This window comes from Macrotis lagotis, chromosome 2, assembly GCF_037893015.1.
Source record: "Macrotis lagotis isolate mMagLag1 chromosome 2, bilby.v1.9.chrom.fasta, whole genome shotgun sequence".
Taxonomy (NCBI): Eukaryota; Metazoa; Chordata; class Mammalia; order Peramelemorphia; family Peramelidae; genus Macrotis; species Macrotis lagotis.
Genome location: NC_133659.1, coordinates 121,015,822 through 121,033,016, shown reverse-complemented (window position 1 = coordinate 121,033,016; position 17,195 = coordinate 121,015,822). Strand labels below are relative to the sequence as shown.

The window sequence follows — 17,195 nt, the reverse complement described above, 5'->3', positions numbered from 1 at the left end:
TTTGCTTTTGCTTTCTACTTTAGCCTGGTCTAGGGACAGTGCATCAGACAAGGAAGTAGAAATTGTGGAATTGCATTGAGCATAACCCTGAGATTGTGGTTGTCACTTTTCTCTGAATCCTAGTTTACTCAACTGTAAAATGGAGATAATAATTATACTACCTACATGACAGTGCTGTTTTAAAGAAAGTGTAAAATAACATAGAAATGTAAGTTACTTTTATGAGGGCTTAAACTTTAAATGAGCAAAAGATTCTGAAACTACAAGTTCCTTATAATTAAAAATCATGACTAACCTATATTCTGAACTTTAAGAAATCCATAATATAATTTGTTTTCAGGTTTTTGCAAGGAAATGGGTCACAGCTAGGTAATTAGTAAGTGTCTGAGGCTGGATAGGACTTCCTGACTTCAGGGCTGGTGCTCTATTTACTGCACTACCTAGCTGCTCCCTATAATATAGTTTTTACCTCAAAAAGACATACTCTCAGAATTGGAAGGGTCCAATTGTGGACAGTGGCTCAACATGACCTCTCACTTTTGGGAGGCCAGGGGGAAATACCCAAGATGCAGTGCATTTGGGTCCAGTGACTTGAACTCTCTTACTATCCAATTCAGCAGATGAATCCTTTCTTTGATCCTCTTCTTTCTCCAATGTAGTTTTAAATTTTTTATTTTTTTACTTAGTTTTCTTCAACAGAATCAGGTCATTGTGATCTTAACACTTAGATGCTATTTTTAAATGAACATACATTATTGTACATTTATATTCCTTTGCCTTTCCTTGCCTCGGTTTCTATACATATTTTTAACATATTAAAGTTAGTTGGACTTTTCCTATACAACTATAACCTCTCTTCAGACAACTCTTTTTCTCCTCCCTAAAACTGCATCTTTTTGTATCAATTAATTTTTAAAGAATGTTCAATCCCTTGCAGACTGTACTACTATAGTGATATTGTTATATTGTGAAAATCTAGCTATTCTTTCTCTGAATTTTTTTGAAATTTGTTCCCTCAAATTTTGAGGTTCCTGTCAGATGAAGCAAGATTTGTTCTCTTCCTTTCCTCTAACACAATCCCTAAATTGGAATATCCATTCCCCCCAAGGATCCTAATATTCTCATTCTAATTGCTAATTGCTTCTTGGTAAAAATCTGACCTAGAGTAGAATTTTTCTTTTTTCTCTCCACAATTTTAAGAATTTATTTATTAATAAGGTAAGATAGAAAACAAGACACAGATTTCCTTTGCATTTAGAGGGAAGAAGAAGAAAGAAGAAAATAATGAGGAGGAGAAGAAGACAAAAGAAAATGAGGAGGAGGAGAAGAAGACAAAAGAAAATGAGGAGAAAGAGGCAAAGGAAAGAGAGAAGGGGTAGAAGAGGAGGAACATATAAACTCCAATCATTAGCATTTCATGCCTCCCAGACAGTGTTGTGATCTATTTCTTCTTTTATTTCTTCCTTAAGTAGACTGTCACAAAATATGATGATGTCACTTATGGTTCTGTATCTGTGGAGCTTCATTCAATGTTTTTCATCATGCTTGACCTTGTTCCTGGATTTCTTCATGAGTATATCTTCTTTATATATTGTTATTCTACAATCCTCTTTTTATTACTTATCCTATTCCTTTTGAACAAAGGACACCCTCTTTTAGTTATATTCAATGCCTGGGTCTCATCACATCATATGAGGTCATATATACTTCTTTGTATTAGGATCTCTAATACTTTCCTTGCTTTCCCTGCTTTCTTCCAATATTTATTTCTGTGCTGCAATCTGAAGCTATAAATTAAAAAAATTTTTTTTGGTTGATGATTATTACTCTCCTGTAATTTGTCCCCTGTAAATCTGTATATAATTGCTACTCTTCTTCCTATGCTTCCTATATTCTTTACAATAGCTATCTTAATGGATACAAACTGACAGTTTCCTCTGAAGTCTCACAACCCCCATTTTTTTCAGTAGAAATCCCTTCTAATTATGTTTGGAAAATTCCAAATAAAAACCATTTTTACCAACTCTTGTTAGGTGTCCCATCTCTAGCCAGGACCTTCTTTTATTACTATGGCTAAGATATGTTCAGAAATACACATTGCCTTTTCAGACAATATCTTCTTAACCAGCTGCTTACTTCCTCAAAACTATCTTTCTGTTCTGATGTTCATTTCTTCAACAGCCAATAATGACAAGAATAGCACCTGTACCCTATAATGTCTTTATGTTCTTGGTCAAGAATTCAAAATCAATACTTTCTAGATACATGCTATTAATATTATTGATACCATTATTAATCACTAGGCATGGCTAACAGTAATCCAGTTTAAGTCTTAACAAACATTTGTCAACATTCTGAATACATGCCCTAAAAGTCAATAGCACTTTTTTTTGTAATCATATCAACAAAAAGTGGCTTCAATATCCCTTAGCACCAGTCACTATTGCTTGTTTTTTTTTTCTTTTGGCTCTGAATGTATGATATCTTACCTAAGGCTAGGGTAGTTTCATAGCATCATTTTTCTTGGAAAACAATAGATACTTTCTCTAAAGAAAAACCAAACCTCCCATTTTATAAAAGTCTCTATAAAACATTATTTTCCTTTCTCAAATTGAAGTTTTGATATTGAAGTTCTTCCATCAAAAATAACAGCAACAAAAAGAATATTTCATTATTCCTCATAATCCAAAGAGAGATGAGCCTCTTTAGCCCCTTTACCTTCTCTTCTAGTATTGAGATTACTTGCATTTGAGTCTTAATAAAAATCATTCAAACACTGCAGGAAAATAAGCACCATACATCCTATTCAAGAAGCTCCCAAATTATTTTTGCTTTACATACTTTCTGTTAATTGAGAATTTTCCCTCTTTTGTCATTTTTTTCAGTAGTTCCAGGGAAAGATTGCTATGTTCTATTGCACATTTGTCATACTTCTCAAATAGCACCTTAACAGTCATACTCAATGTTCTTTCCTTTGTCTTACAAAGCCTTTACTTTGTCCATTGCCTTTAAAAACAACTCAGTTCAATTCAGGAAGCATTTGCCTGATGCCTTCTTTGTAGAAGACACAAAGACAAAAATAGTTCTTTCAAGGAAGAAGTATACATTCTCCTATATGTAAGCAGACAAATAAATACAAAAATTGACTAATGATAAGATAAAGTGTGAAAAGGAGAGGCAAGAAGTAAAAGGATAATTCTGAAATTGAATGGTAATGTCCTCAATAGAACTGGGGAATTTTTTTTTGTAAGGCCATGAGGTTAATTAACTTGCCCAAGGTCACTCAGCTGAGGCTGGATTTGAACTCAGGGTCAATGTTCTGTCCACTTTTAATAAGGCAAATCATTTGACAGTTTCAGCTTTAGAATTAGTTGGTACAAATGATTCATCCAGTACCAGTAACTGAGAACTGAGTTTTAGGAGGGTAGAAAAGGTCTAAGACACCCATTTTTTAAAAAATCTTTTAAATTTTATTTATTTAAGGCAATGTTAAGGGTTAAGTGACTTGCCCAAGATCACACAGTCAATCATTAAGTTGTCTGAGGTCAAATCTGAACTCAGGTCCTTCTGACTCCAGGGCCAGTGCTCCATCCATTGTGCCACCTAGCTGCTCCCTAAGACAGACATTCTTTTTTTTTTGCTTTGTTTTTGCAAGGTGGGTTAAATGCTTGCCCAAGATCACACAGCTAAGGTAATTATTGAGTGTCTGAGGCTGGATTTGAACTCAGGTTCTCCTGACTCCAGGACAGGTGCTCTATCCACTGCACTACCTAGCTGCCCCAAGACAGACATTCTTAAGGGGATAGTTTATAAGGACTTCAATGTATGGGGGGGGAAATGAATTTTTTCAGTTATTAATTTTTAAATAACATTATTTTGAGGAGTCCATTGGTTTCATCAAACTGTGAAAGGAGTCCACAAGACAAAAAAAAAGCTATAAATAAGATAAATTGGAGATAGTCAATAGAAGGAAAGGAATTAAAGAGGATGGAGAAAGCTTCCTGTAGAAGGTGAGATCTACAATGTTGGAAGAGATGTGGGAAATCTGGGGCACTAATACATTGCTGGTGGAGTTGTGAATGCATCCAACCTTTCTGGAGAGTAATTTGGAATTACATCCAAAGGGCAACAAAAATGTGTGCATACCCTTTGATCCAGCAATATCACTACTGGGTCTATAAAGAGATCACAAAAAAGGGTAAAAACATCACTTGCACAAAAATATTCATTAGCAGCCCTGTTTATGGTGGCAAAGAACTGGAAATTGAGTGAATGCCCGTCAATTGGGGAATGGCTTAACAAACTGGAACACTATTGTTCTGTTAGAAACCAGGAGGGATGGGAATTCAGGGAAGCCTGGAGGGATTTACATGAACTGATGCTGAGTGAAATGACCAGAACCAGAAGAACATTGCACACCCTAACAGCAACATGGGAGTGATGATCAATCTTAATGGACTTGCTCATTCCATCAGTGCAACAATCAGGGAGAATTTGGGGGTATCTGTGATAGAGAATACCATCTGTATCTAGAGAAAGAATTGTGGAGTTAAAACAAAGACCAAAGACTACTACCTTTAATTTTTTAAAAATGTTATCTTATTATGCTAATTTTGCTATCCCTTATACTTTATTTTTTTCCTTAAAGATATGATTTCTCTCTCATCACATTCAACTTAGATCATTGTTTACCATGGGAACAATGTAAAGACTATCAGACTGCCTTCTGTGTGGGGTGGGAAGAGGGAAGTGAGATTAGAGGAAAATTTGTAAAATTCAAAATAAATAAATATATTTTTAAAAATTTTAAAAAAGAAGAAGATGATGATGAGACCTTAACTGAGACTTGACCAAAGTCAGAGGATATGAGAAAAGAGGGTCTGGGTATGGGGGACAACCAGTGAAAACGTCCAGAATCAAGAGATAAGAGTATCTTGTAAAGGAATAGAAAGACGGTCAGTTTCACTTGATACAAGAGTACATGGCAAAGTGCAAGATGTAAGAAGATTAGGGTCAGGGTGACAAATATGAAGGGATATGAATATCAAGCAGATGATTTTGTAAGGAGATAAGTAAATACAAAAGTTGACTAATGATAACAATTTGTGAAGGAAAGGCAAGAACTAAGGATGATTCTAGTAAAGTCCTCAATTAGGGATTTAGGGAAATTTCAAGGAGAAGCACTTGATGTTTTCAGTCTGAGAGTTGGTATAAATGACTTAGCTGGTAGAAATAATTGATCTAAGAAGTGGTTTAATAAACATAGGAATAATATAGTTGCATCTGAACTTTAAGAAAATCTCTTTGATTGTTAGAAAATGACTTGAAAAAGAGAGTAGAACACCAGTAAGCAATTCCAATAGTCCAGACAAGAGGTCATAAAGGTCTGCACCCGGATGATAGCAGACTCAAGAGTAGAGAAGGCATATGCAAGAGATATTATGAAGGTTAAAAATTGACAGGCTGTGTAACCTACAAAAATACAAAGAATAAATTTGGGAATGGAATCAGACAAAGGGAGAGTAATTTTAGAATTTTTATATAGAATATTTTCTTCCTTTTTTAGCAATATAAAGATCCTAGGGACTGTGCTCAGAGAAAAAAATAAGACAACCTCTGGTCCTCAAGGGACTTATGTTCTGTTGAGTTTTGAGGAGGGAATATAATTTTTATGCAGTTAGATAATGTAACAAAAGAGTATAAATACAAAATAGTATAAATTGAATACTAAATAATTGGGAGGGGAAAAGTACTGATTGGTGAACCAATAGCGACATAACATTTGAGCTGGGCCTTAAAGGAAGCTAAAGTTGTGAGGAGGGAAGAAAATTCCAGGACTGGGTATTGGTGGACCCAACACTGTGCAAAGGAGGAGTGGGAGATGGGATATCATATATAGCAAATAAGTTGACTAGTAAGCCCACTTGACTAGAATATAGAATATATAAAGAGCAATAAAATTTAAATATGTACAAATAGAAAAAGTGGATCCAGAAGGCAATGGTCTTTTTTTAAAATGTTAAACAGAAGGATTTACATTTTATTCTAGAGGCAATAAGAAACTACAGGAGTTTTTTGGGTTGAGGTGTGACAAGTTCTGGCTATTGTTTTAGTAATATTAATTTGGTAGCTTGTATGAGTGATATTTTAGAGAGGAGAGACCAGCTAAAGAGACATGCAGGGGCAGCTAGGTGGTACAGTGGATAAAGCACCAGCCTTGGAGTCAGGAGTACCTGGATTCAAATCTGGCCTCGGACATTTAATAATTACCTAGCTGTGTGGCCTTGGGCAAGCCACTTAACCCCATTTGCCTTGCAAAAACCTAAAATAAATAAATAGATAGATAGATAAGTAAATAAATAAATAAAAATAAAATATAAAGAGAGATGCAAAAGTCCAGGCAAAATGGAATAAAGACCTGAACCAGTGTGGCGGGTGTGTGAGAAACAATAAAAAAGGATTTTAGTGATTGGTAAGAAGTAATAAACTTCTTCATATGATGTTTGAGTCAAAGGTATCATTCATCCACAGTCCACTGATTCTCGAAAAGTTACTCATCTATCAAATCTATCCATCTTCTTGTCCACTCTACCAATTTCTCCAAATCATGTCTTTGACCTTTAATTACCAACTTAGAGACAGTGTGATATAATGGAGAGATAACTAACAGGGAAACCAGAAAGATCTGGGTTCTATCTACCACTATCTCTGTCAATATGACAATGAGCATGTCATTTATCTGTGCCCTAGATGCTTCTCTAAGAGTATAAAATCATAGAAGCATCACTGACTTGTTTTGGTAGAAGGAATTGCCTCAGTCAGGAGTTCCTTATATCAAACCAAATGAACAAAAAGTACTTAATAAGTGCCTATTCTCTGCCAGGCTGAGGATGCAAAGGAAGCAAAGACAATACCAAAGAAGTATGGTGGATAAAGGGGTGGCTAGGTGGTAGAGTGGATAGAGCACCAGTCCTGGAGTCAGGAGTACCTGCGTTCAAATTCGGCCTCGGACACTTAATAATTACCTAGCTGTGTGGCCTTGGGCAAGCCACTTAACCCCATTTGCCTTGGAAAAAACCTAAATAAATAAATAAATAAACAAACAAACAAATAAATAAATAAATAAATAAAAAGAAGTCTGGTGGATATGAAATCACAAATCCAGTCTGTATCCCCCATCAACCAACTTCCCCTTAAGTCATCCTCCATTTGAATTCATCTAAAGGCAATAGTATTTTTTTTTTAGGTTTTTGCAAGGCAAATGGGGTTATGTGGTTTGCCCACGGCCACACAGCTAGGTAATTATTAAGTGTTTGAGGTCAGATTTGAACCCAGGTACTCCTGACTCTAGGGCCGGTGCTTTATCCACTGCACCACCTAGCTGCCCTTCAATAGTATTTCTTAAGTATCTATTATGGGCCAGGAATTATGGCCAGAGCTCAAGAGATACAAGAAATGCGAAACAAAACAACACCAAAAACAGTCTCTGCTCTCAACTTAGACTCTAATGGAAAGCCACCAAGAAAACAGCTACATACAAACAAGACATAACCAGGATAGACTGAAGATAACTAGCAGGGGGAGGTACAGGGAGTCAAGGGGGAAAAGGAAAAAAATTTATAGACGGTGAGATTTTTTTTTAGCTGGAATTTTAAGTCAAGAAAACTAGAATATAAAGACAAGGAGGGAAAAAAATTCCAGGTATGCAGGATAGCCAGTAAAAACATTCTTTAAAAAAAATAAAATCTAAATAATTGGAGAAATATTAATGGCTCATAGGCTGAACTTAAATATTAAAAATGACTTAAATGAATTTGCTTATTTTGTACCACACATCATTTTTGTAGAGCAAGAAAAAATAATAACAAAATTCATCTGGAAGAAAAAAGATCAAGAGTAAGTATCAAGGAAATCAATGAAAAGAAAAAAAATAAAGGAAGATGATTTAGCAATACTGTATCACACACTATACTGTAAATCAGTAATCATCAAAACAGTATAGTACTAAATGCAAAAGAGTGATTGATCAATGAAATAGATTAGGTACACAACATAAACAAATGAACATAGTAACACAGACAAAAATCAATGGGAAACTAGATGGTGCAGTGGATAGAGCACTGGGCTTAGAAAAAGGAAGACGCATCTTCCTGAGTACCAATATGATCTCAAACAAATGTTTAGCTCTGTATGATGTTGAGCAAGACACAACCCGGTTTACCTCAGTTCCTTAGCTATAGGAAGTTGTAAAATAGAAATAGCAAACTACTCCAGTATCTTTGCCAAGAAAACCCCTAATGGGGTCAAGAAGAAGCAAACACAACTGTAAATAATTGAGTAACAACAAAAGTTAAGAACTCAATCTGACAAAAACTACTGGGAAATTTAGAAAACAATTTGTCAGGAACTAAATATAAATCAACACCACATATTATATAAGAAGATAAGCTCAAAATGGATACATGATTTTTACATAAAGACTGACATCATAAGCAAATTATTGGAGCATAGAAAAAATTATCTATCAAATTTATGGATAGGGAAGTTGATCATGATCAAGCAAGAAATGGAGAGGTTCAGAGGAGTTAAATATATAATTTGGATTATATAAAATTAAAAAGGTTTTGTACAAATAAAACCAATGCAGTCAAAATTAGGGAAAAAAGGAGGAAACTGGAGAAAATTTTACAATAAGTTCCTCTGATAAAGGTTCCACTTCTCAAATACATAGAGAACTAAGTCAAATTTATAAAAATAAGGGGTGGCTAGGTGGCACAGTGGATAGAGCACCTGGAGTCAGGGGTAACCTGCATTCAAATTCGGCCTCGGACACTTAATAATTACCTAGCTGTGTGGCCTTGGGCAAGTCACTTAACCCCATTGCCTTGCAAAAAAAACCCACAAAAAAACCCTAAAAAATTTAAAATAATTTATAAAAATAAGAGCCATTTCCCAATTGATATATGTATCAAAGATATGTAAAGGCAGTTTTCAGAGAAGAAATCAAAATAATCAATAGTCTTGTGAAAAAAATGCTCCAAATCAGTAATAATTGGAGAAATGTAAATTAAAAACAGTTCTAAGGTACCAACTCAAATCCATCAGATTAGTTAAAATGACAGAAAATGAAAATGAAAAATCCTGGAGAAGATATGAGGAAATAGGGACACTGAAATACTTGATGGAGTTATGAACTACCCTACTCCTCAAGAGGACAATTTTGAACTATACTTCAAAAGTTATGAAACTATGAATACCCTTTGACCCAACAACTCTAAGGGGGGGGTCTATGCCCTAAAATGACAAAAAAAAAAAGGCTATGTATAGAAAAATGTTTGCAACAACTCTTGGAAACTGAGGATTCATTCATCAATTGGGAAATGGATGAATAAGTTAAGGGATATGTTATAATGGAATACTGTTGTACTGTACTGGAATGATCAGGGGAAAGGTTTCAGAAAAATGAGGGAAGATATATAAATTGAAACAAAGTGAAAAGAGCAGAACAAGGAGAACAATATACAGTAACAATAATATTGTAATGATAATCATTTATGAAAAACTTAAGTAATTAATCAATATAATAATCTCCCACAATTCCAAAGGAATTATGTAAAATGACATTCACCTCCAGATAGAGAGCTAATAGGCTCAAGTACAGAATGAAGCATATTTTCCTTCACTTTATTTTTCTTGCTTTCCCTACCCCTTTTACAATATGATTAATATGAAAATGTTTTGTATGACTTCATTTGTATAATAAGTATCATATTTCTTGCCTTCTTATTGGATAAAAGGGGAAGGGGAATAAGAAGAGAAAGAATTTGGAATGGAAAATAAAATTTTTAAAAAATTAATTTAGGGGCTGCTATGTGGCACAGTGGATAGAGCACCGGCCATGGAGTTGGGAGTACCTGAGTTCAAATCTCACTTCAGACACTTAATGATTACCTAGCTGTGTGGCCTTGGGCAAACCACTTAACACCATTTGCCTTGCAAAATCCTAAAAAAAAAAATTTATAAGAGTCAGGATGGAATGTCATGTACCTTATCTTTCTCTTTCTATTTCTTTTGCTGGCTAAGGTAGCACCATGGATAAAATAGCACCATGGATAAAACATTAGGCCTAGAATCAGGAAGACCTGAGTTTCAATTTGGCTTCTAACAATCTATGTCTGCCTCATTTTTTTTCATGTGTAAAATGAGGATAATAAATGGCACTTGTCTCCCATAGTGTCTGACATATTATCTAAGCCTGATATAAATATTAGTTATTATTATTATTCTTTTCTTCACATCCATTCCATTTGGATCTTCATGTCCTAGTTCTTTTCTAACTTCAGTTTGTCTTCTTTTCCTCCTTCAATTTTTCCTAAATTTCCCCTTCTCAGATGCAATCTCTACCCTTCCTCGAACTTTCAATTTCAATCACTTATAATCCCTTACCCTCCATTAGTTCTTTCTTCCAGGGAAGCCAGATTTCTCCTCAACCACTTTTCATTCTAAATCAAAGATTCATTATACATTTTTCAAGTGCAAATAATTTAAAAAATACATGTAAATTTAAAATGTATAAAATCACAGAATCTAAGTTTGAAAGATCTTAGAAATCTTCTGATTGGAGCCATACCTGAATTCTTCAAATAAATGGTTTAATGAGGAGGATGTACTGCTATATCTTCATCTACCTAATGTAATTTTTGGATAACTAACCTTTTTCCTTATATTGAACTGAAAGCAAAATATCTGTATCCTTCAAACACTATTCTAATTTCTTCCCTCTGGGGTCAATAAGAACAAATCTAATCCCTTTTCCATATGAAAGTCCTTCAAATGTATTTGATTAGACTCCTAGTTTCTTGGCTAAATATCTCCAATTCTTATAATCAAGTTTTCCAAAGCACAGTCTCCAGGCCCTGCTTCATCTTGGTTGCTACTCATAGTAGCCAATTTTCTTCTAAGAAAGTAGTGCCCACAATCTAGGGGAGGAACCTCTGTGGATAAAGAAATCTCTCTACTGAACAAGCAATCCCCAAACCCCAGGGAAAGCAATGCCCCCCCGCCATGCCCCCAGGCCTCCACTCCCACTTTAACTGATTAGATGTTTAGGACACTGCCTCTGTAGGGACTGTGACCTTAGCAATCAACAGTTATTGAGATACAGAAAAGAAAGTTGTTGATACTAAAGTCTTTGGCATTGTCAAATACACAGTCAGATCTAGAAATGCATCGCCTCTCCTAAGTAGGAAGGATACTTTTAAAAAGAATAGTACTATCTGATTTTTTGCTGTATCATAAGGTTTTTTTGGACCTTTCTATCTAATTTGCAGTTTAACTCTATTTGCATTGCTTCCATTAGATTGAGATTAAGAATTGAATCTTTTTTTACTTTTCAATTTGCATCCCCACTATACCCATTAAGTGCTTAATACTTTTTTTTATTGAACACAGTACTTCAGAGTCAGTTTGAAGAACATTACTTCTTTAAATGCATTGACTTTGGAGTTTGCCGTGCCATACTCATTTTGCTGATGTATTGACCTTTATAGATGGCTAAAATTTCAAGATCTTTTTCACACAACTATTTGTCAAGTTATGCTTTCCCATCTTGTGACAATGATTGTGTGGTTTGTCCAAGTATAGGACCTCTTATTTATTACTATGAAATTTCATCTTGCTGGTTTTAGCTTATCCTTCTAGCTCGCTGAGTTCTTTTGTGTATGTATGTATGTATGTAAATGTGTGTGTGCTGTGTTATTTTATACTGTGTGTTCAATAATTCTTTTGATTTTATCTTTTTTCAAAGCCGATAAGCACAACAGTTACTACTTTATCAAGCTCTGATTAAAATGCTAAACTACACAAAGGAAAGCACAACTTCTGGGATACTATGCTGCTCCCTCCATAGCTGACCTTTCATTCATGATGACTTTTGGGTCCAGACATTTAACTGGATCAAATCCACTGAAATGTATTCTTGCCTAGCCCCAGTTTTTATCTTTTCCATAAGAATAGCATGAGATGATGATTTGCTAAAGTAAAATATGCCTACAACTTTCTCTCAAACCACAAATCTAATATCAAATTACATGTTAACAGACTTGTGAAAAATATTAGAACTGGAAGAGACATAAACACAAAAATTATATAACTTACAGCTGAAAGGGATCCTGGAGATCATCAAGTAATTTCCTAATGGTAGAATTGCAGAAAATAAAGACCAGAGAATTGACTTGTTCAAAGTCAAAGAGATAGTAAGTAGCAGGGCTAAGATTCAAAAATTAAGTTTTCTCACTTCAAAAACTCTGGTACTTTTAAATATTTGAGTACTGAGACCCAGAGCAATTGAGTGACTTGCAAAGTGTATTACTGAAGAGCTTTGGCTTAATTTAGAAGGATTTAGGGAGCTATATAAAGACTTGAAAGCAAAGGAATGAAATGATAAAAGTAGTTTTAATAGAAAATTCATTCAATAACAATATACAGGATATAACTGAAGGGAAAACTGAGGGAGTGTTAGACTTTAAGAGACAAAAATGTTGAAGTAACCCATAAAAATGATGAATAAACTTCAAGCATTTATTCCTATTATGTTCTATAGACTATGGTGCATACTATGAATACAAATACAAAACTGAGGTAGTTCCTGACTTCAATCAACTAAGATTTTATTGGCAATAATGCAAGAATTTCAGGCATAATTCAAGATATTTGTGTGTGTATATATATATGTGTGTGTGTGTGCACACACATCTATATCTATATGCATATGTTTGAAAGCACAATCATTTTCCAAAAATATGGTGCTACAGAGATAAGTCGTAAATATTAAGTGTCTATTTCTTACTCAAATCCCCTGTAACTATGACCAGAAAGAAAAGTTGACAATTCCTTAATTAAGCAAAAAGCAAAACCAACCTCCCCCTAACTCCCCCAAACCCAGTAACTATTGAAGCAAGAATAAAAATCAATACAATCTATGTACCATGTTCATCTAGACAGTTAAATAGAAACAATGAAATTCTGATTTCTTAATTACATTAAATGTGTATATGACTGAGATTTACACAGTCTTTATAAGCGGCATTTTAAGAATTTACATGTGCAACCATAAGTTTCTTGTTGCCAGCATAATTATAATTGTTTTTACACAATGTACTGCATAATTACCAAAGTCTACTTTGCAAAAAATATTCTTGAATCTACTTTACCAAAAAAAATAGAAGAATCTATGTCACAGCAGTGTGTATATTCCCTCAAAGACTAGATGATGATGATGATGATGATGATTATGATAATATTTACATTGTACTTTATAGTTTGTTGTGTATTTTTTGTACTTTACAGTTTGCAAAACTTTGAACATCACAATATTCCTGTGATGTAGATGACATTTTTCCCAATTTAGGATTGAGGAAACTGAGATTGTTTGGTTAAATGCCCTGCCTGGGGTAATGGAGTTAGTAAATGTTTGAACTCAGGCCTTCTAGATCCTAAATCTGGAACTTTATCACAAATTTCTATAAACAAATTAAAAAATTATGGATCACCCTTCTGAAATGAACTAGATAGATTTATATAGTTGAAGTATTGAGATTTACCATTTTGGAAGAAAATAGATAAGCAAAAGAAATTCATATAATATTTTTGGATGTCAATAAAAAGAATTCTAAGAAAAGTGACGACATTAATCATGAAAAGAAAAACTAATAGAAACAGAGTATTTAATGCTTAACAGGGTCTTATAGAGTTTTTAAACATGTGCAGTCACATTGACTAGAAATGAAAGTCAATATTTTAATCTATTTTCTTTTAATTCTAAATCAGAGAGGAAATCATAAACCTGAGTGAAGTTTTAGAGTTTTAAAATAACAGCCATCTAGGGGTGGCTAGGTGGCCGCAGTGAAGAGAACACCAACCCTGGTGTCAAGAGTACCTGGGTTCAAAAAAAAAAAAGAGTACCTGGGTTCAAATCCAGCCTCAGACACTTAATAATTACCTAGCTGTGTGACCTTGTGCAAGCCACTTAACCCCATTTGCCTTTCAAAAACCTAAAAAAAAAAATAACAGCCATCTAGAATATCAAAGGGATTAATAATACAATAAGGCAGGAATGAACAGGAAGAACATTTCAGATCTCAAACTATATTACAAAGATACTATTATCAAATAAGTAATCATTAAACCCATTTAGTATTGGTTTAAAATTTAAAAAGCAGATTAATATTACACACTAAACAAGGAAAAATTAGAAATATTTAAACTCAGTGACCCATAGTTTTCTAAACCCGATAATGTATATCATTCAATCTAGGAAAAATCTCCCTGTTTGACAGGAAATATTGCCAACTTTGGAGAGATATAGCAGGAATTAGGTTTAGATCAATATTTTATACCATATTTCACAATAAATTCAAAAAGGATACATGACTTGAATATCAAAGACAAAACCACAAAACATAGAAGAAAATCATAGATATGGGCAGGTAAATTCTTAACCAAAGAATAAAGGCAATTAAAAAGCATAAAAAAAGTTCAATGACCTTATTTTTAATTGAAAAGCTATCACATGAACAATCTTAATGCATTGAGGAAAAGAAGAGATAGTCCAATGGGAAAACCTTTTTGCATTAGATTTATCAAATAAGATTTTGATATCTAAAATATATATATATATATATATATTATATATATATATATATAACCTGAACAATATAATATAATAGTAGTTAGCATTTATACAGTGTTTATTATATGCCAGTCACCAGGCTAAGCACTTAAAACATTAACTTATTTGTTCTTCACAACAATCCAGCATGATGTTATTATTCTATTTTTTTTTTTAGGTTTTTGCAAGGCAATGGGGTTAAGTGGCTTACCGGAGGCCACACAGCTAGATAATTATTAAGCGTCTGAAATCGGATTTGAACCCAGGTATTCCTGACTTCAGGGCCGGTGCTTTATCCACTTCGCCACCTAGCCACCCCTATTATTCTATTTTTCAAAAAAAAAACTGAGGCAAACAGAAGTGAAGAGATTTGCTCAAGATCATAGGGCTATCTAAAGCAAGAAATTAATTCAGATCTTCCTGATTCCTGCCCAGTACTCTATCTACTGTGCTACCTAATTTCTATTATGAATATTTTGATATATATAACAGATGACACATGCAAAATCAAAGGTGATGATGAAATGAGTAATAAACATAATTAAAATCAAAATAAGCCTGTGGTCTCCTACCAAGATTAGTAAATTGACAAAGATGACAAAAGAAAGGAAGTTAATGGTGGAGAGGCTGTAGAAAGACAGCACATTAATGCAATTTATTTTTGTTGGAAATGTGAATAGGACCCGCCATCTGGGAAAATATTTTGGAATTATGCTTAGAAAATAAATATATCCTTTGACCCAGAGTCTCTTTTTTTAAGCATATAATTGAAGGAGATCAACGAAAAGAACTTTATATGATAACAATGGATCCTCAGCTGCCATGGTGGGGAGGAGGGGGGTAAGAATATTATCTAGTAAAAATCAGAGGAAGAAGAAACAAGTAGTGATTGGTAACTCCTTGCTAAGAGGTACATTAAGACTGTTTTCAGATGACTTTCCAAAGATGTATTGAGAATGTGACAAGAAATCTTGTATGATATATCAAACCTGATGATTACAAGTCACTTTTGGTGATAAGGGCACAGATTATATGTGCAGAAGAAATCTAGAAAGCATTGCTAAAAATTATAAATTATTGGGTTAAAAAACTAAAAACTTTAGGTTCAGCCAAGAACTATCCCCATTAATGTTTCTAATGAAGGCAAGGGCTTTAGAAAAGAAAGACAAGTCTGAAAATTAAACAGTTGACTAAGATGATGATGTTTTTGACAGATATTTGGATTTGTGGCCTAAATTTTGAATACAGAAATGACAGCAGATCAGGAATGAAGTTTTTCTAACAAGGATTAGTGTTGAATACATTTGATTGAAATTTTGCAAATCTAAACAAAAGGCTTGTTAAAATGGAAAGATAAAGGAAGGGAAGAAACATCTATTTTATATCTACCAAGACAGTTACAATGTATGAAGAAAAGCAGAGAGAATTATAGGAGGCAACAATTTAAGAAATGCATCCAATAGCAAAAAGTCCCTGGCCTTAAATGTTTATTCACAGCTATAGAGAGTATGAATAACAAACAAAGCAAACTAAAGATTCTAATGAAAAGACAAAACTGCCATCATAGGTAGTAATGTAATGAAAAACTGTATGTAATCTAAAAAACAATAAAGAGTTTAATGCTGCAGCTTATGATCAATCATGAATTGCATTGGAAAAGGAATGTAACAGATAATATCAGAGCTATATATACCTGGAAAAGAATGAGGGCTATATATATGTAGGAAGTGGGAATACCCAATGGTCAGACTGAATACTCCATTGGTAAATGTATAATATCATGAGATCTGAAGGAAGACACCCGTATTTTGAGTGGGCCCCTTGAGGAAGACAAGATGGATAGATATAAACTGAGAGTTATACAGGATTGAAAAAAAATTGAATGAGTTGTAATCTGTACTATTAGAGGGAGTAACTTCTGAAAGAGTATTACTTATTCAAAAGAAATGAGAAAGGTAAAAGGTTACAGGCAATATATTACTGTATATTAAGAAGATAAACTAATAAGATCAAATTCATGAAACAATGTAAAGAAATGAGAAGCAAGAGGGAAAGTATATGAATGAAGAACATGGGTATTTTGAGAACCTGGTCAGCAGAAAGGAAAGAGAATGAAGAATAGCAGAAAACAATGGAAGCATATGAATGAAGATCACGGGTATCGGGTATTTTGAGATCCCGGTCAGCAAAAGGGAAAAAAAGGAGTGAAGAACAGCAGAAAGTAATGGACTCCAAATCAAGAAATCTGGAATTGTAGGATTTAGACCTGGAAGGGGCTTTAGCGCTAGTCTAGTCCATCCCCGCCCCGACCCCCGCCCCCCCCCCCCCCCCCCCATTTAAAGAGGAGAAAACCTAGGCTGATGAGATTCAAAGACTTGGAACTAAGTCATAAAGACCTTCCAACTGGATCTGATTTCTGGCTCCAAATTTTAATAGCTATGCAGTTATGGTCAAATGATTTAACTTTTCTGAGTCTCCGTTTTATCGTTTAAAAATGCGGATAACGTTACTATTTACGTCATAGTAT

At 34.1% G+C, this 17,195-nt stretch overlaps 1 protein-coding gene across 1 annotated transcript in view; it reads right to left on the bottom strand.

The window, feature by feature from the left end:
• The window catches only part of SPATA17 (spermatogenesis associated 17), a 289,180-nt gene that overhangs the window by 270,381 nt on the left and 1,604 nt on the right, over window positions 1-17,195 (bottom strand). The gene's annotated exons all lie outside the window — the stretch shown is intronic.